The sequence below is a fragment of the Arvicola amphibius genome, chromosome 1 (genome assembly GCF_903992535.2).
Source record: "Arvicola amphibius chromosome 1, mArvAmp1.2, whole genome shotgun sequence".
NCBI classification, from domain to species: Eukaryota; Metazoa; Chordata; class Mammalia; order Rodentia; family Cricetidae; genus Arvicola; species Arvicola amphibius.
The window spans coordinates 65327961-65347242 of record NC_052047.1 but is presented as its reverse complement, the minus strand read 5'-3'; the positions used below and the strand labels follow the sequence as shown (position 1 = coordinate 65347242).

At 43.1% G+C, this 19282-nt stretch overlaps 1 protein-coding gene across 14 annotated transcripts in view; it reads left to right on the top strand.

Annotated features, from left to right (window-relative positions):
* The first annotated feature begins 1725 nt into the window (after nucleotides 1–1725).
* Nucleotides 1726–19282, top strand: part of Add1 (adducin 1) — a 71257-nt gene continuing 53700 nt past the window's right edge. For 6 of the 14 annotated variants that reach the window (XM_038322731.2, XM_038322723.2, XM_038322809.1 and 3 more), the window contains exon 1: nucleotides 1728–1877. The gene's annotated coding sequence lies outside the window, so the exon portion shown is untranslated. Of the gene's footprint in view, nucleotides 1878–19282 lie in introns of all 14 variants that reach the window. The other 8 variants (XM_038322768.1, XM_038322750.1, XM_038322775.1 and 5 more) reach the window with 3 other exon arrangements.

Genomic DNA, 19282 nt, shown 5'->3' with positions numbered 1-19282 from the left:
GCTGTATGTGGATTGTGTGCTTGTCTGTGTGCAAGTGTGGAAAGGCCAGACATCAGGTGCTTTTCGCTATCACTCCTTTATTATTCCCTTGAGGTGGGGGCTCTCGCGGAACCTCGAGCTAGTCTGGTAGCCAGTAAGCCCCAGTGATCACTCTGTGTCTGCTCTTAATTGTGGGGCTACAGGGGTGCATGGTCATCCCCTACTTTTAACATGAGCACTGGGGATTCAAACTCAGGTCCTCATGCTTGTGCAAGAAGCACCCTTATTTACTGAGCTGTCTCCCCAGTCTCCTACTTAAGCTCCTTGAATTTCTGAGTTTGAGTCTTCAAGTATTTCTGCCCTTCCAGCCCTCCCCTCCATTTTCTGGGACTCCAGTGGCACCTATATTAGGCGTATGCCATTGTCCTATAGTTCTCTGGTGGTCTGTTCAATCTTTCCCAGTTTCTTCTCACTGCGCATGTCCCCCAGTTTCTTCAAGTTCAGAAATGGCTTCTTTTGCTGTCTAATCGGCTTCTAATCCCATTGAGCGTTTTGTCATCTCAGACATGCATTCACCTTTACAAGTTTGATGACTGTTTTGTTTTTAAATGTACACGTATGGGCGCAGCATGTGTCAACCATCCACCCCTCTCCTTCAGCAAAGCCTTCACTGGCATCTTTGTTGTTCTTGTTTGGTTTTTCTAGACAGGGTTTCTCTGTAGCTTTAGAGCCTGTCCTGGGACTCGTTCTGTAGACCAGGCTGGCCTCGAACTCACAGAGATCCGCCTGCTTCCGCCTCCTAAGCCGCCACTGCCCCACTTCACCGACTTTTTTTTTTTTTTTTTTTTTATGGGTCAGACTTTTTTTCTAGGTGCTGAGGGAACTGAAGTGATGGAAGAGGATTGAGGATTTGTCAGAGAAGTCATCTGAAACGGGTCAACATGTGGGGGAAGTGTTCCTAGAACAGAGGCTACTGACTGGAATCCACAGATAACCTCCCGGGCCCTTCTGGCGTCGAAGCCAGAGCTCCTGCTGTGAGGAGTCCTGAGTACCACACAGTTGAGCCACTTGCTCAAGGCTTCAACCTTCCATGGTGTGAGGGAACAAGAGGCTGTGCCCTTGTTTCCTTTGGATCTTTAGGACTCTGACGAGACTGCTGGTCTGGTCCCCTAGGCTGGTTTCCAGGCCACTGTCAGGTGGACTGGTTCTGCCAAGGCCTCGCCTAGCCTCCTTCCCAGCCTCCGAAGAGACTTTGGTGTTTGTTAATCCACTCTCCCCCGAGCGGGCCCTTCCCGTCAGGGAAGCCTTATCAGAGTCCACAGGCGGCGCCGTCCTGACTCCACCCTGATTGACAGTCAATCCAAACGGCCCAAGGACCCTCCCGCCCGCCGCGCACCCAGACCAGGTCCATGTGCAGCGGGAGTGCACGAAGGCGCGGTCTGACGGTCTCCATGGGAGAACCGGCGGCCATGCCGAGCTGGTGCGGCAGAACACTGGCCCCGGCCAGCAGCAGTCCAGGCCACCGCTAACCCCGCGGTGCCGCGACCTTCAACCTAAAGCAGGGAAGCCCAACCCTCTCTCCACCTCCCAGGACCGCCCTTCCCCGGCCCAACCCCTTGCTTAAGACTGACCAATGAAAGAGAGCAGTGCTGGACGGCGGCGAGGCATTCAGGCCAATGGAGCTGCGCGTTGTTCGACTGCAGCGCCGCAGGCCGCACCCAGCTGGGCGGCGGGGGCGAGCCGAAGGCTGAGGGCCGAGGGCGGGAGAGGCCGAGGGCTGCGGCAGGCGGCGGGGGTGCGCGGCGGCCAGGGGGCGGAGCCCAGCGCGAGCCGCTGGCGAGGAGCGGGCCGCAGTCGGACTCGGGAAGCTACGCGCTGCCCCCCGATTCTCCGCGGAGGTGAGGCCCGCGAGCGCGGCGACGTCTCCGGGCCCGCAGCGGGCGTAAGGCCGGGGCGGCGGGGCAGGGCGGGCAGGGAATGGCCGAGCCCGGGGCCTCTGGGGCACCTCGCCTGCAGCGAGGAGGGCGCGGCGAGGTCGCTCCGGCGCAGGGCGCCCGGGGTCTCTGCGCTTGCCACCCAGTGCGGGGGCGAGGAAGCTGCATCGTCGCTTTCCAGGATGGTCCCCCGGCGGACGTGGGCTCCGGGGGAAGTGGCCGATCCGTTCTGAGCTGACTGGGCCTCAGGGGGTCCTCCCGGGTCAGCATTGTGCTTGCTAGTGGCGTCTTCAGCCGCTGGTCACTGCGGAGATTGTGGCAAGACGCGTGTGGGTCCCGTTTGTCGGCTCTTTTTAAAATGACACCTTCTGCCCAAAGAGAAAAAGCCAGCTCTGTCCACGGATGGTAGTAATGAGGTGGTCGTGGAACTTCCTGGCGACTGGACTTGCCTTTCCGCTGTTTCATCGTTTAGACCTCTCCCTAAAACACTTTGGCTTTTTGTAATTCAGGTCCTGGTTCAAGGTGTTTAGTAGGTGATTTGTGTTTGTTTGATGCACACCCGTCTTGAAATAAATATTTCGGCCCACCTGAAACTACTTTTGGTTTGACCATATGATTTTCGGCCTAAAATTGTTAAGCCCCGAAGACCAAGGACCAGAGCTACTAGCTGTATACATTACTGCCCAGTTATTACAGAGAGATTTTGCATTTGTCAAAAGGGATTGAAATCTTAATCGAGATAGGAACTAGAATGCTGACAGATCGGCTGTCTGCTTTGTAAAACAAGCGTGAAAACAAGTCGGGAGTTGCAAGTAGATTCAACAGGGTCCGGAAGGGGAAGGGCATTTCAGATGGGGATGCATTTTACGAGGGTGGGATTCTGTACACTGTAGTCTTTAAATGTATAAACTGCAGCCTTTGGTTATAAATCACATGTTAATTCTGAAATTTTGATGTACTCCTATGTGGGTAAAGTTGTGTGTGTGTTGTGCACAGTTCGCCCACAAGACAGGTTTTACTCTGTAGCCCAGAATGGTCTGGAACTGAAAATTTCGGCCTCTGTCCCCTTAGTTCTAGGATTACAGTGAGGATTGCCGCCACACCCTGCGAGTAAAGTTGTTTTTTGAGGAAGTGGCTTTTCAGGGTTCAGCTGTGGTTTACCGTGGTGCAGGTGGTGTGATTGGTTACCAGTGTTGTGTGGAGACTAGTGGGATTTAGCAAATGAGATGAATCCAGATTCTAAACAGTCTCCAAGCATCTTCATTTCTAAAATCAGTTTTATACAAACTATTCAGATTTTCACTTAACTCTTGGTATTATCCGATACTGTTGTTTAGTTTTGTTCATTTGCCACAAAAAAAACCTGTTCCTTTCATAAAATCATATTGAATCAGGAAATCAAGTGTGGAAATGCTTCAGATGATGCTGCGCTGGCTTGGTTTTCATGTCAACTTGACACAGGCGTGAGTTATTCGAGAAGTAAACTAAATTGAGAAAAAAGTCTGCACCAGATTGGCCAGTGAGCAACTCTGTGGTGCATTTTCTTGATTGATGTGAGAGCTCACTGTGTGGGTGGTGCCACCACTGGGCCGGTGGTCTGGGTGCTATAAGAAAGCAGGCTGAGCAAGCCCTTAGAGCCACCCAGTAAGCAGCACCCTCCATGGCCTCTGCAGCAGTCAGCTCCTGCCTCTAGGTTCCTGCATTGAGTTCCTGCCCTAACTTCCCTGGATAATGGACTATACAAGCTATGAGATGAAATAAACCCTCCCCCCACACGTTGATTGTGTGTTATTATAGCAATAGGAACCCTATCTAAAACAGGTTCCCAGATAGTTTTACTATATGAAGCTCAGTTTGTATTGATTGTCCTTTCAGCTTCCCTCTCAGCCATGTTGAACTCTTACGTATATACACATTCACATTTGAGACAGTAGCATTAAACAAGTTATTATTTACTCATTCAGCTTCAACAGTTAATAGCTGGATATCTACAAAATGTTTCATTATGTACTTCTAAACATCTAGAAAGACTAGACATTCCGAATAAGGACTTAAGTTTGTCCTGTACGTGCACGTTAATGCTTAGTAAACTACACACACATAAATGATTATGTCTGAAACTGCTCCCCCTTGAACTCACAGAGATCCTCCTGCCTCTGCTTCCTGAGTTCTTTTCTGCTGATACTTTTTATTTTATTTTTTACTCTAATTCATAGTCTTATGTAGCCCCAAGTTGGCCTTGAATTTGCGATGAGAGAAAACTACCCTTAAACTTTCAAAAACATTTAATTAAAAGTTTTTATTTGCAAGTGTTTTTTCCTGCATGTGCGTCTGTGGACCACTTGCGTGCCTGGTGCCAGTGGAAGCCAGGTGTCAGATCCTCCTGAAACTGGAGTCGCAGAAGGTTGAAAACTGGCATGTGGGTATTACTGGGACTTGAAGGCAGGTTTTCTGGGAAAGTAGTACTTGTGTTCAAACCACCGAGCCGTATCCAACTCCAAGAAATCAAAGTAATTAGTTAGAAATTAGCAAGTGCTCTTGATGGCTGAGCCGTTTCTTTCTAGCCCCAACCTTTAAGTTATAATCCTGTTCCTTGTACCTTAGGAGTGCTGCGGTTACAGCGGTGTGTGTCGGGGTGTGAAACCCCCAGGACATTGTGCTTGTTCTAATAGCATCTGTCATAGGATTTTAAATGTTGAAAATTTTGGTATTGGGGCTGTGAGGTGCTGTTTCAGTGAGATATAGGGCTGCGCATCCCTGATTAAAAATCCGGAATTCCAGGTGCTCCAAAGCCCAACACAACATGGAGCTTGGAGCTTTTTAAGGCTTATTTATTTTATGCATATAAATGTTTTGCTTGCAAAACATCTATGTAGCACATATATAGCTGGTGCTAGAACTTACCAGAAGATGGTGTCAAATCCCCTGGAACTGGAATTACAGGTGGTTGTGAGCTGACATGTGGGTGCTGGGAATTGAACCTCAGCCTTCTGTAAGAGCAGAGAGTTCTCCTGACCACTGAACCAACTCTCAAGCCCCAGATTTTGGAGTTTTGTTGTGACCCTGATGTGATCGGTTGTCACAAATGCAGGCCTGTAACACATAGTTTACTAAACATCTCCAGAGCAAAAAGACCCTTTCAGTCCCTTTAATTGTGATACACAAACTTTGTTTCATGGACAAAATTCTGTAAAAATCCTGTGTAGGGCTGGATGGTTAACTCACTAGCCTAGTACTGGAGTAGCATGTATGAAATCCTGGGTTTCATTCCTATCACTCTAGTGGAAAAAAAATGCCCACAATTACACAAGGCTCTGTTTATAAGGTGTATTGTTTAGACTATGGTCCTGTTTCTGACATGTAACACATGGGCAAATATTTCACCCTGAAATCAACTTAAACTGTGTTTAGAAGCTGTAATTTGAGCATTTGGGTTGCTCCTTGCTGTACCAGTTTAATCATTGTTTGAAGTGGAACTCACTAAGGCCAAAAAGCAAGCCAACAGGGCTGGAATTGTACCTTAGCTGCTAGAGTGCTTGCCTAACATGCATAAAACTATGGGTTCAGTTTTTGGCTGAACCCATATAAGCTGGGTGTGGTGGCACACATTTGTAATTCAAACTCCTGGGAGGGGAAGGCAAGAGGATCGGGTCATCCTTAGCTTTATATTGAGTTTGAGGCCAGCCTGGTCTGTATGATATATTTTTCTCAACAAAAATGAACAGACCAACAAAAAATAATAATTGAATTTTACATAAAATATGGTTACTTCATATACATAAATATATCAATGTCTTTTTAGTTTGGTCAGAAACATGGTTCTTAAGACAGGATTTTAAACTTTAATAGAACTGTTTGATAGTTAATGTTTGTTCTGACCTTCCACAGTTAGGAAATGTGGAAAGAGCAAAAGGAAACAGGTTAAGTTCAGTTTGCCTTTTATCTTTATTTTTTTCAGAAGTACAGTTTAAAACAGTTGGTATGAGTGACCTGTAATGTATTGATAACTTGCTCCTCTCACATTTGGAGGGGGACCAAAACCCATCAACATTGTCACTGATACTTGTTTGCTTAAAACTGTTGGGCATGTTCAGATCTGACTTCATATGCATCTGTGCTGCTGAGGGGCAGGGGAAAACCTACATCTTGAACATAGGAGTGGAGTCTCTTGTGATACTGTGGCTGGAGAGGTGTCTCCGTGGTTAAGGAAAGCGCTTACTGTTCTTGCAGAGGAGCTGGCATCAGGCCCCATCACCCACATGATGGCTCAAAACCAAGTCCTGTTCTGGAGGATCCAGAGCACTCTTCTGAACCTCCACAGGCACCAGACATGTATGTGATACACATACATACATGCAAGCAAAACATCCACATAAAATAAATACATCAAAAAAAAAAAATAGAGATACTAAGCTGGAGTTCTAGGAGCTGGGGAGATGGCTCAGCAGTTAAGAGCCCTTGTTCCAGGCACCTGCACTGGGTGTCTCAGAGCTTCTAACGCTGTGGTAAAACACTGAGCAGCTTGGAGAGGAAAGGGCTTATTTTGCTTACACCTCCACTTCACTGCCCATCAAAAGAAGTCAGGGCAGGAACCCAGAGGGAAGAATTGATGCAAAGTGCTCCACATCAATCATACCCATCAAGAAAATGTACCACAGACTGGTCTGGTGGGAACACTTTCTCAACTGAGGTTCCTTCTTCCCAAATGACTCTATCCTGGGTCCAGTTGGCATAAAACTAGCTAAGACAATGGATGAATCCTATTAAATCCAGTTCCAGTAGTTACTACACTGTTTTTGTTTTTTGTCCCCTCCGCCATTAGGGAGGCAAAGGCAGGTGGATCTCTGAGTTTGAGGTCACTTTGGTCTACAGAGTGAGTTCAGGACAGTCAAGACTACACAGAGAAACCCTGTCTTGAAAAGCCAAAAAAGAAGCTCGGCAGTGGTGGCGTACACCTTTAATCCCAGCACTTGTGAGGCAGAGGCAGATGGATCTCTGTGAGTTTGAGGCCAGCCTGGTCTATAAGAGCTAGTTCCAGGACACAGAGAAACCCTGTCTCAAAAAACAAAACAAAAACAAAACAAAACTACCCCCCCCCAAAAAAAAACAAAAAAGAAAAAAAGAAAAGTAACACATAGGTAAACTGGGATCATAACACAGGTGGTCTGACTCCAGGACCTGAACACTTGACAGGAATCCAATACATTTTAAAATCAACATTGGGATGGCAATGAAATTTAAATTTTTTTTTATGGGGCTGGAGAGATGGCTCAGCGGTTAAGAGCACTGCCTGCTCTTCCAGAGGTCCTGAGTTCACTTCCCAGCACCCACATGGTGGCTCACAACTGTCTGTAACTCCAGTTCCAGGGCATCTGACCCTCATACCAATGAACATAAAATAATAATAATAATAATACAGTAAATTTAAAAATTTTTAAATTTTTTTAAAAAAATTCTTTTTCATATACTATATTTTTGTCCTGTTCTTTCCCCGCCCCCAACAGTAACAGAATTTTGGCAGATTCCCAAGTGAGATTCTTTTCTGTACCAGTGACAAACCCCACAGATTTTGGAAATATAAACAAGCCAGGGTGCAGTAGAGTTCACTTAAATTTGTCCATTTACAGATGGACGGCTTATCTCTGCCTCACCCGTTGTTTTCAAAACCACACCCTTTGAATGCTGTTCATTTAGGGGTTGAATTGAAGTGAGAATCTTGCGAAATCTTGTGCTACATGTATTGATTCGGACAGAATGCAGTCGTTTACCTTAGGATGTAGAATGGAGAAATAGTGTGAGCATACAAGAGTGTTATTTCTAAGGCTGGGCATGCAGCTCAGTGGTGGGGCGCTTACCTGGAAAGCCTTGGGTTCAGTCAGATTTGCAGTATAGCCAAGGATGATGACCTTGAACCTCTTCTTTTCCTGCCTTCATCTTCAGAGTGCTGGCTTTACGTTGTGTGCTACAACAATTGGTTTTATTTTTTTATTTTTATTTTTTAAAGATTTATTATGTATACAGTGTTCTAGACCAGTATACAGTGTTCTGTCTGCATGTATGACACCAGACCAGAAGAGGGCACGAGATCTCATTATAGATGGTTGTGAGCCACCATATGGTTGCTGGGAATTGAACTCAGGACCTCTGGAAGAGCATGCAGTGCTCTTAACCTCTGAGCCATCTCTCCAGCCCCAATACCTGGTTTTAAAAATGGCTTTTGGTGCTGGGAACTGAACCCAAGGGCTCTACCACTGAACTGAATTCCTAACTCCCAAGTGACATTTTTATCATGCTGCTTTTACTTTTTTTTTTTTTATTCTTCAAGACAGGGCTTCTCTGTGTCTGTCCTGGAATTCGCTTTGAAGACTAGGCTGGCCTCAAACTGACTGAGATCTGCCTGTCTCTGCCTCCTGAGTGCTGGGATTAAAGGCGTGTGCTGCCATCACCTGGCCACTTTTACATTCTTAACAGTGCAAGAATAATGAGAACATTTACTACTTACAGGTTATGCACTATATATACACCAGAGACTGCTAGATATTTTATAGTTATTGTTTATTATTACTCTTCTTGTTATTACTACTTTTTATTTTAATGAAGAGATTTATTTTGGCCAACAGTTTTGGTTCAGACTTGAGAAATCGTACCTGGTGATGGTCTTTTTGCTGGCAGAGTCCCAAGACAGGGCAGGGCAGAGGCAATTTGAAGTGGGAGATACTCTATGAGTGTGTCTTGAGAGCAGCTGGTGTCAGTGTTGTTTCCCAGCCGGAAGCCATTCCTCCTTCCAAGGCAGCTAACTTGCAAAGGAATGCACCATGACTGCTAAAGATCAGACCTGGATGTGGACCTAAGGTTATATTTTTGACAAGTGCCTGGGAAGGTGAAGGATGATTCAATAGTTCTAGTCCAAGGTCAGGAAGCCACATCTGGTGATGGTCTTCATTTTGATTGATATAGTCCCAAGACTGTAGGTATCTAGGAAAGAGAAGGAAGCCCCAGTGTGTGTGCCTGCCTGTCTGTCTGTTTTTGGAACACTGTTTCAGTTTGTAGCTCAGGCCGTCCTTGAACTACCAGTCCTCTTCCTTCCCTTCTGTGCTGGCAAGAGCACGTGAGCCACCATGTCCAGCTACACTTGCTATTTCTAAATGCCCCAACAGTCCTGGAATGTTGCTAAGTTACTGCAAATGAAACTGGGCACAAAAGATGATCGACTTTCCAGGGTCTGACTGTTGTAGATGATGAAGCAGTTAAGGCCACACTGTTGCAGCACAAGCTCAAGATGTGCTTCTTGCAGCCCTGGAGGGGAGAGAAGAAACTGATACATCTCTATAGGAAGGAGGGATCATTGGCATTTAAATAACTGGTTACACATTCATCAACTCTGTGCATTAGCCAAGTGGTGGTGACACACGCCTTTAATCCCAGCACTTGGGAGGCAGAGGCAGGTGGATCTCTGTGAGTTACAGGACAGACTCCAAAACTACTCAGCGAAACTCTGTCTCAAAAACAACAAACGAATAAACAAATCTTTGGATTAAAGGGAAAGGTTTAAAATTAGAAACACTGGAGAAAAAGCAAATACGATGTTCAATAATGTTCTAAACCTTTGATGGAGCATTATTAATGAAGAAGTGGTAATTTTCTTTTTTCATTTTGATGCATTGTCTCACTATGTAGTTGACATTGGCTTGAAACTCAGTAGGTTGCCCAGGGAAGCCTCAGTGTCCCCATTCTCCTGCTTCAGCTGCCTCTGTGATGGGATTACACATGTGCAAAATCCAGCCTGGCAATATCTTTCTTTTAAAATAATAATAATATAATAATAATAATAATTATTATTTTTTTATTATTATTATTGTGGGGGTGTGTTGCTTGTGGGAGTCAGAGGACATCTTCATGGAGCATGGAGTTCTTGCCTTCTGTCTTTACGAGGGTTCTGGGGGATCAAATTTAGGTCACCAGGCTTTCATGGCAGGTGCTTTACCTGTTGAGCCATTTTGCTGGTCTAGTAACTTTCTTTTTAAAAGTAGAGGTCACTATGGGAAAAAATGTACAAAAGTTGAGTCTGATGAATCTCAGCTATTCTGAAAGCTGAGGCATAAGGATCAAAAATTCAAAACTTGCCAATGGACAAGTTGGTGAGAACCTGTCAAAAAAAAGTACAAAAAGAATTGTAGATAAGGCTGAGTGAAGCCCTGGGTTTAATCTCCAGTCTGACAAAAGAATAGTTTGCTGATGTGAATAAGTAAAATGTTAAAATATTTGCTTATCGGAAAAGTGAAATTATAAATGATAATCTGGGCTAGTGGCCCCCTTCCCCCAAGACAGGGTTTCTCTGTGTAGTCTTGGCTGGCCTGGAACTCTTTCTGAGATCTAACTGCTGAGTGCTGGGATTAAAGGTGTACACCTCCACACTCAGTTTTGTTTTATTTTTTTTTAATTTTATTTAATGCCTGGTTTTACTGTGTAATATCAGCTAGCCTGGAGCTTGCAGGCTGGCTGGAACTCATGGAGCTCCACCTGGTTTGGCCTTATAGGTGCTGAGATTAAAAGCATATGCCACCATATCTGGCCTTTTGATTTTAAAAAATTATTCTTTGACAGTTTAATACAAGTAAATAATACATCTTGATCATATGCATCCCAAATTTCTCCTCCCACTCCTTCACAAAACCCCAGACTCCTAATTCCCACTCTTCCCAGGTACCCCCAGCATGTTCCTTCTCTCTCTCTCTCTCTCTCTCTCTCTCTCTCTCTCTCTCTCTCTGAATAACCTTTGGACTCCAATACTTGCTGATGTTTGGAATGTTGACTGGTCTTAATGACTTATCCCATGGAGGTTATCATAGCTGCAGTGCATCCATGGGTGTGGCCATATGTGTTTAGTGACAGCATCTCACAGCACTTCTCCTTATCCTGCTGGGTAGTGTATACATACATACATATATATATATACATACATACATACATACATATATATATATATATATATATATATATATATATATATATATATATTGCCTGTCTGCAGTGTTCCCTGAGCCTTGGTGTGGAGTTGAAAATAGATATCCTGCTTAGGGCTGAAAACTCACTTAGTAGACACTTCTTCTTACAATAACTCTATATTAACTGCCAACCACTGGAGGGAAAAGCTTCTCTGGCCAAGGTAGAGGGCAGCATTAAATGTGTGTGTATAAGCATAAGTATTTAGAAGACTGTTTGACAACATGTTTTGCTATCAAAACCACAGTAGTAGGTTCTTCCCTAGAACCTGTAACCTCAACCCCTGGGCTTTTGAACAATTATACAGTACCACATGAGTCTTTAATTTGCTAAGCAGTATGGTGCAATTAAAGCCGTGGCTTTGATGACTGGATCCAGCCCATTTTTTAGCTTTCTGAGATTCCAGCCTTGTGGCAGAGGTATTGGCTGTAGCCACGTGTATTGCCACAACTCTATGGCGTTTCAAGATCCCTGTCACCACCAAAAAGCATGAGGTCATCAATACCATTTCAGTGCTTCATGGCAGGAGCTTTTAAAAGAGCTGCAAGGTTTTACAGCTAAAGCTGAGTCAGGAATACTCTTTTATTTATTTATTTATTTATTTTAATATTCATTCATTCATTCATTCATTTATTAATTATGTATGTCTGCAGCCGAGAAGAGGGCACCAGGTCTCATTACATATGGTTATGAGCCACCATGTGGTTGCTGGGAATTGAACTCAGGATCTTTGGAAGAGCAGGCAATGCTAGGAAGACTCTTTTAAATGAGACACATTTGCCTCTGGCAAACAGAGCCCACCTGAGAAAATGCTGCTATCAATAAGCTATGCTTAACTCTATTCTTTTCTGTCAGAATTACTTTCCAAGCTCTGTCAGGCTTTATGTGGATGCAGTCACCCCATGTTGGGCGCCATTCTGTTGACTGAGGTTTTCTGTCCTGCCTGGTTCCCACAATTGTTAAGTCCCAAAGAAATCACACAGAGGTCTACATTAACTATAAACTGATTGGCCCATTAGCTCAGGCTTCTTATTAACTCTTATAATGTATATTAGCCCATTATTCTTGTCTATGTTAGCCACATGGCTCAGTACCTTTTTCAATGAGGCAGTCACATCTTGCTTCTTCTGTGGCAGGGCAAGGACTGCTGAGGAGTTGGCTTCCTTCTTTCCAGAGTTCTCCTGTTCTCATTGACTTGCCTCAACTTCCTGTCTGGTTGTCCCACCTATACTTCCTGCCTGGCTGCTGGCCAATCAGCGTTTATTTATAATTGACAGATACACACCATTCTCCCACACCAAGCCCATATGTACTTGACAAATTCAGAGAAAATATTCCATTATCCTATTTTGGTGAGTTCAAAGTGTTGCACCTAATTCACTTTCTATCCTAGCTTGTATTACCAACCCAAAATTATCTTTTTATGTCTCTCTACTTTATACGCTTTGCACCTGTTTTATGAGTTTCTTTTCTGGATTTGTTAACAAGGAAAACTAATATTATCTAGTCTTCAACTCTATCAGAGACCTGAGAAGGAAATAATATTACCTAAGTAAACAGGAAGTGCAGAGCAAGTAACTTCCAAAACTAAAACATGACAGAAACAGCTGGCTGCCTGGACAGTCACCCAGGGCTCCTCTGCAATGTTGGGCATCCTGCAGGCCTAGAATATCTGATAGACTTTTCTCAGAAGCAGGAAATTTTGAAGGACTGTCCTCCCTTATCTTGGCAAAGTTTGATCATCACTTTCTTTTGTGTCCTGCTTGTCCAGTTTGGCAGCATACTGTCAGCAGTTGAGGCAAGGACAGTTTCTTGCCCAGTGGCTAACTTTTGCCACAAAGAAAGTAAACTCCATATGGTGTTTCTTTGATGCCCATCATCTTCTCTGAAGTAGATTGGTGCTGCCAGGAGCAGACATGTCTCATTGTCATTAAAAAAAAAAAAACAACAAAACTTTATATTATTAAAACTTCTTAAAGGCCATATTCTGTAGATCTCTGAAGTGTTTGAAAACTACCTATCTAAAATATATCACTGTTTGACCTTGAAAACATGCCTAATATGACTACAGATTTGATTGTAATAAGTGACTAGCTAATAACCTGCATTTCTTTATTATCCTAAATAGTTTGTAGTAACAACTTTCAAGGACTAGGCTTTTACATTACATAGTAAAATGAACTGTATAGGTACAATACCTTAAATAAGTAGAAATGTATGTACAATGTGTTCTAACAAAAATAACCTTAAGAGCCTGGCGGTGGTGGTGCACTTAATCTCAGCACTCGGGAGGCAGAGATGGGTGAATCTCTGTGAGTTTGAGGCCTACCTGGTCTACAAGAGCTAGTTCCAGGACAGGCTCCAAAGAAACCCTGTCTCAAAAAACAAAACAAACAAAAGAAATCCTTAAATTTGCATCAGTGCACAAAAACATCTTAAGAGTAGAAACATATATACAGCATAACAAAATTAACCTCAAATTTGTATCAATATACAAAAATCCTTACCAAATGAAATATTTAAGACTAGTAGTTGCTGTTTTGGTTTAAAAGTAGACTCAATAATCTCAACTTATAGCCAGTCATATCTATATCCCCTTTTTTTCGTTTCAAAACAAGAAGCCTAAATCTAATCTCCTTTGTTCATTTTTTTTTTCCTGACCATTACCAGTAGTAGCTTGTAACCAATCATGCTAAATAATGACAAATATCCATAACCCATTGAATGGCCAAAACCCACCCATCCCACCTCTTGGGAATGTGGGCGTTGTATTCTTAAATTTACTTGTACACCTGCCTCTGCCTCCCGAGTGCTGGGATTAAAGGCGTGTGCCACCACTGCCCGGCTTTAAGTTAGTTTTTTAATCAATTAATCTATTGGTGCTGATCTTGCCTTTAAAGGCCTAATCACCATTTTGCATTCTGCATTGCATTTTCAAAATGCAAAGATTCAGTTAATATTGTTTAACTTCTGGATCTGATATTCTATTTGCTGCTGAAGTCTATCTTTGTGAAAAATCAGTGAAGGTTTCTTTTGGCCCCTGTATATCTTTAGTAAATGACTCAGTCCTCTTTCTGATTTATTCAGTTTTGTCCCAGGCATTCAAACCTGCTGCATGGCATAAATTCAAGATCTGGTCATCAGATAGAGACTGCCTTTGTACATTGGCATAATCACCCTCTCCAAGAAGCTGGTCTTGCCGGACGGGTGGTGGTGCATGTTTTTAATCCCAGCACTCAGAGGCAGGTGGATCTCTGTGAATTTGAGGCCAGCCTGGTCTACAAGAGATAGTTCCAGGATGGCTCCAAAGCTAAAGAGAAACCCTGTCTCAAAAGACCAATAAATAAGTAAATAAATAAATAAATAAACAAAAAAGGAAGAAGAAAAGAAAAAGTAAAGAAAGAAGTTGGTGTCTTGGGAAATTTTAATACCTTTAGCTCTACTTTGTTATTCAATGATTCTAGCTTCATCTTTCTACCAGATCCTCCACTGCAATTGAGGACCAGATTTCAATACTGCTGCAACCAAGTTTTTCCAATATTGTGGGACAATTCTGTTACTGGTTGACTATGACTTTTGCTTCACAAAAGAAGAATGCATACCATATGAGACTATTGCTTCCTTAAATCCCCTCAAATCTAACCTTTCCACAGCACTCCAGTGAGCAGTGAGCTCTTCCATAGCCTTGGGGATACCTGTTGTTTGGCAGTTGTTCCTGTATGGGAATTGGGTAAATTAAGGTTGGTTTTCTGATAACCTTGAACTGTTCCTCTATGATTTTCTAATGTAATGGTCAGGTTGGTTCTTCTTTAAATTCCCCTGTCTTTGTCTGAATATCTCTATTATCTGTCTTAGTAAGTTTTTCAGTGGTTGTAAATTAGACAAAATGGCAGTATTTTCTCTAGTAACTTTTTCTAAGGCCTGTATCTTGGCGCTCATATCAGCCAGCTTTTTTAGGGGCTAAAACAAGAATTACCAAACTAATTACGTTTATAATTGACATTACGTAAATCCCATCTAATTTAATTATCCCCTCATATAATTGTTCCATTTTAAAACTATCACCATTTAAAACATCCATTGTGTAATCATATAGAGCCCTAACTCCCTCCATTGTCATAGTGTTTCTCATTTTTTAACGTGGGTAAAAACTTAAAAAAAAAAAACAGAAAAACTAATTTCCCCCTTAAGAATTCCCAATTGTCTCACCAAATCTGCTGACATTGACAGATCAGTATGCTGCATATCACATCTGAGCAATGAACACAGGTCCTGCACAGCCTGGCTGAGGACAGCTGCAGCTGCTGGCGTGTAGCTGTGAGCTGAGAGTGTGTGGTGGTTGCAACAACAGAAAAGGCTGGAGTCAGTGTCAAGGAAGCTACCTAATGTAGCAGAGGCCTGAGGGGGGAGTCCAGGGGAAATCTGAAACCCACAGAAACAGGGAGCCAACTGTCTGAAATACACATACAGGATCGGGCAGAAGAAGCATTTGTGGTGGGAGTTGCCTGATGGTAGAGCTGGCTGACGGCATAATTGGTTGGTGGTGAGGGGCTGACTCCAGCTGTGTTTGGATCCTAAGTGCCCGTGGAGATGGTTGAAGAGAGGTTGAAACAGAAAAACCCCAGACTTGCCCAGACAGCTTGGGGAAGAAAAGAAAAACCTAGCTGGTGGTTCAGTGACTCTGGTGGGTGCAGCTCCAGTGGATGCCAGATGAAGTGTTAATCTGTTCAATTAATCTTAATCAGTAAAATCCAGGAGTCAGAAATCAGGGTTAAAAACCTAAAAGATTAGAGAAGCAGAGGAGTCCTATCTCAAAAACAAAAAGAGATAACTTTTTATTTATTTATTTATTTATTTATTTATATTTATTTTTTGGTTTCCTAAGACAGGGTTTCTTTGTGTAGCCCCAGCTGTCCTGAACTCACTCTGTAGATCAGGCTGGCCTTAAATTCAGAGATCTGCCTTCCTCAGCCTCTCAGGCAATAGAATTAAAGGTGTGTGCCGCCACCACCACCACCACCACCACCACCTAAAAAAAAAATCACTTTCATTATGTAATGTTTTCATCTTGTTCTATAATTATCAAATCATCCTGATATGCTCTTTCATATATAATCAAATATATTGACGATCAATTGCACATTGTTTGTAATGGGAATGTGTAGGTGTATCCCGTGTGTGTGGTTCTGGGGACATGCTATGCAAGTTACCACTGAGCTACATTCCTAGTCCTCTGATCCCCCCCCCCCCCCGCCACAACATTTTCACCTTAGACTAGTGCTGTTGTCCCTCCTAATGTGTTTAATTAGATTGCAGAATGACCCTACCTCACCACATCTATTTAGACTTATGCTAATGTGTGTTGTGTTCCCCTCCCTGCTTTCTGAATTAGTTGGGTCTTCTGCAGTCTTTGTGGGTTCATTGTAGTGCCCTGCAAGCTTAGTTGTGGTGCCTGTGAGGTCTAGAAAGTTTTTTTCTCTCCCTCTGGGAGTTATACATACTCTTATCTCCAAATCTAGTCATCTAGAGACAGATAAAGCTGCTTTTGTTGTACATACTGACTGTAAGAATTGATGTAAGTCTTTGAAACATAAAACCCAGTTACAGAGATATACAAAACCCAGTTTCATACACAGATTGTCCACTTGCAGTCTGGAATTCCTTTGTCCATGGTAAACTGAAACTTGGAACCTGTTTGTTAGTGTATGACCATATCTGTTCCCAGTGTCTTTTGAGTTATATGTCAAGTTGTGATTGAATGAATTGAAGCAGTTACTCTTCTCAAACCAGCTGCTCCTAGACTCCTAACAGAATTTGAATGTCATTGTCAGTCCAGAATGCTGGACCTGGAAGTATACTTGTCCTTTATTATGTACTTATTAAGACCGTGTTATTCCGATTGTCCTGTGACTAAGGCAGGGGAGGGGGTGGGTGGGGTGAGATGCACAGATTTCTTGCCCTGTGGGGATTGCATGCTAGTGAGGGAGAGAGTGCTATTTTGATTGGTTACTAACGCTTCCTTCCCCCAGTACAGAGACTGAATTTAGGGTTTTGCTTTATCACTGAGCTTTTACTACCTCCCCCTCTCATTTTGTAATTTTTTTTATTTTTTGAGACAATGTCTTATGATGTTACTTGGGCTGGTCTTTAAGTCTTCATCCTTCTGGGTCAGCCTTCCAAGTGATGGGATTACAGGGCTAAACTGTTAAACCCAGCTTAAAACAGCTCTTTTAAAGATGCTTAATGCAGACTGGTAAGATGGCCCAGTATGTAAAGATGCGTGCCATGAAAGACAGATGAGCTCCATGCTCTGTGCCCTGGTGGAAGGAAAGGACTGAGTCCTAAAAGTTGTTCCCTTCTCCACATTTCTGTGCTCACATGAAGATCAGGGAAATAGGCATGTGTCGATCTGGAGAGATGGATGTGTAGATGTGTGTGTGTATATATATATGTGTGTGTGTGTGTGTGTATAGTATATATATATATAGGCATGTGTAGAACTGGAGAGATAGGTGTATAGATTGTGTGTATGTATGTATGTGTATATATATAGGCATGTGTTGAACTGGAGAGATGGATGTATAGGTGTGTGTATATATAGGCATGTGTCAAACCAGAGAAATGGATGTGTGTGTGTGTATGTATGTATGTATATGTATATACATGTATATGTATATAGGCATGTAGTGGACTGGAGAGATGTATGTATAGATGTATAGATGTGTGTGTGTGTGTGTGTGTGTGTGTGTGTATATATATATATATATATATATATATATATATATGCACATGTATAGAATTGACTAAAAGCTTGTATTGCTCTTGGAGGGGATTCCAGTTTGATTCCCAGCATCTGTAACAGGAGGTTCACAACTCTCTGTCACCCTCAGTGGTTTTTAATGTTAATGCTGAGACCCTTTAATACAGTTCATCTTGTGGTGACCACCAACCATAGAATTATTTTTGTTGTTATTTTATATGTTATGTATACAGTATATGCCTGCAGACCAGAAGAAGGCACCAGACCTCAGATGGTTGTGAGCCACCATGTGATTGCTAGGAATTGAACTCAGGACTTTTGGAATAGCAGGCAATGCTTTTAACCGCTGAGCCATCTCTCCAGCTGGAGAGACAGCCGTGGGTGCTGGGAACCGAACTCTTATTTTTGGTTGTGAGCCTAGCCTTTAACCGCTGAGCCATCTCTCCAGCTGTTTCTGTTTTTGAGACAGTCTCACTATGTAGCTCTTGCTGTCTTGGAACTAGCTCTGTAGACCAGGCTGGTCTCGAATCAGAGAACCACCTACCTCTGCCTCCCGAGTGCTGGGATCAAAGGTGTGCACCACCACTGCCTAGCTGGAAATTTAAAAAATTTAAAGAAAATTGATCAGGGGTAGTGACAAATCCCTGTAATGTCAGTACTCAGGAGTCAGAGGCAGGGAAATCTAGAGTTTGTTACAAGCCATGGCTGTGTAGTGAGACTGTCTCAAAAACAACCATGACAGGGTAGAAAGGGAAGCAGGAAGGGCACAGTGGCACAAACCTGTATTGGAGGCAGGATGTCAAAAGTTTGAAGCTAGGCTGGGCTACATAGGCCTTATCTAAAAGTTATAAAAACAAAGAAACAAACAAACTGGGCTTGGTGGTATAACTCTTTAATCTAAGTGTTGAGAAGGCAGAGACAAGGGAACCCTGTCTCAAATAAAATGAGGTACTATATCATTACTATATCATGTAATACATATTATGTTAGAATAGTTATGATACAATAAAATAAAATGTGGGGAGATAAGATTGGGGAAAATACAGAGTTCTGTTTTGAGTAAGTTAGGTGTGAGTGGAATCTAAGTACATTATTATTATTACATGAGTTAGATTGATGGTTAAAGATTTATCACTTGAGCGAGCGAGAGAGCGAGAGCGAGCGAGAGAGAGAGAGAGAGAGAGAGAGAGAGAGAGAGAGAGAGAGAGAGAGAGAGAGAGAGAGAGAGAGAGAGAGAGAGAGAGAGAGAAAGAAACTGTGTGTATGTGTGTGTGTGAATTGGTATGCAGGCATATGGTCCTGGAGCAATAAGTGACAGCTTACATCTCAATTTACAGGCAGGCAGACAGGTGGAGAGGAAAAGCTTAATGGGGAATGCCATGGACTTTTGAAACTTCAAAGCCCTCCCCGCTTCAAGCCCCACTCCCAACCCTTAGAGACACACCTCCTAATCTTTCCTAGACAGTTCCACCAACTGGGGATCATGTGTTCTAATAAGAACCTGTGGAAGCCATTTTCATTCAGACCACCAGAACCTGAATGGAGGTATACCCTGTGTGTGATTCTTTTGTTATTCGTTTATGTTTTTGTTTTTGAGACAGGGTTT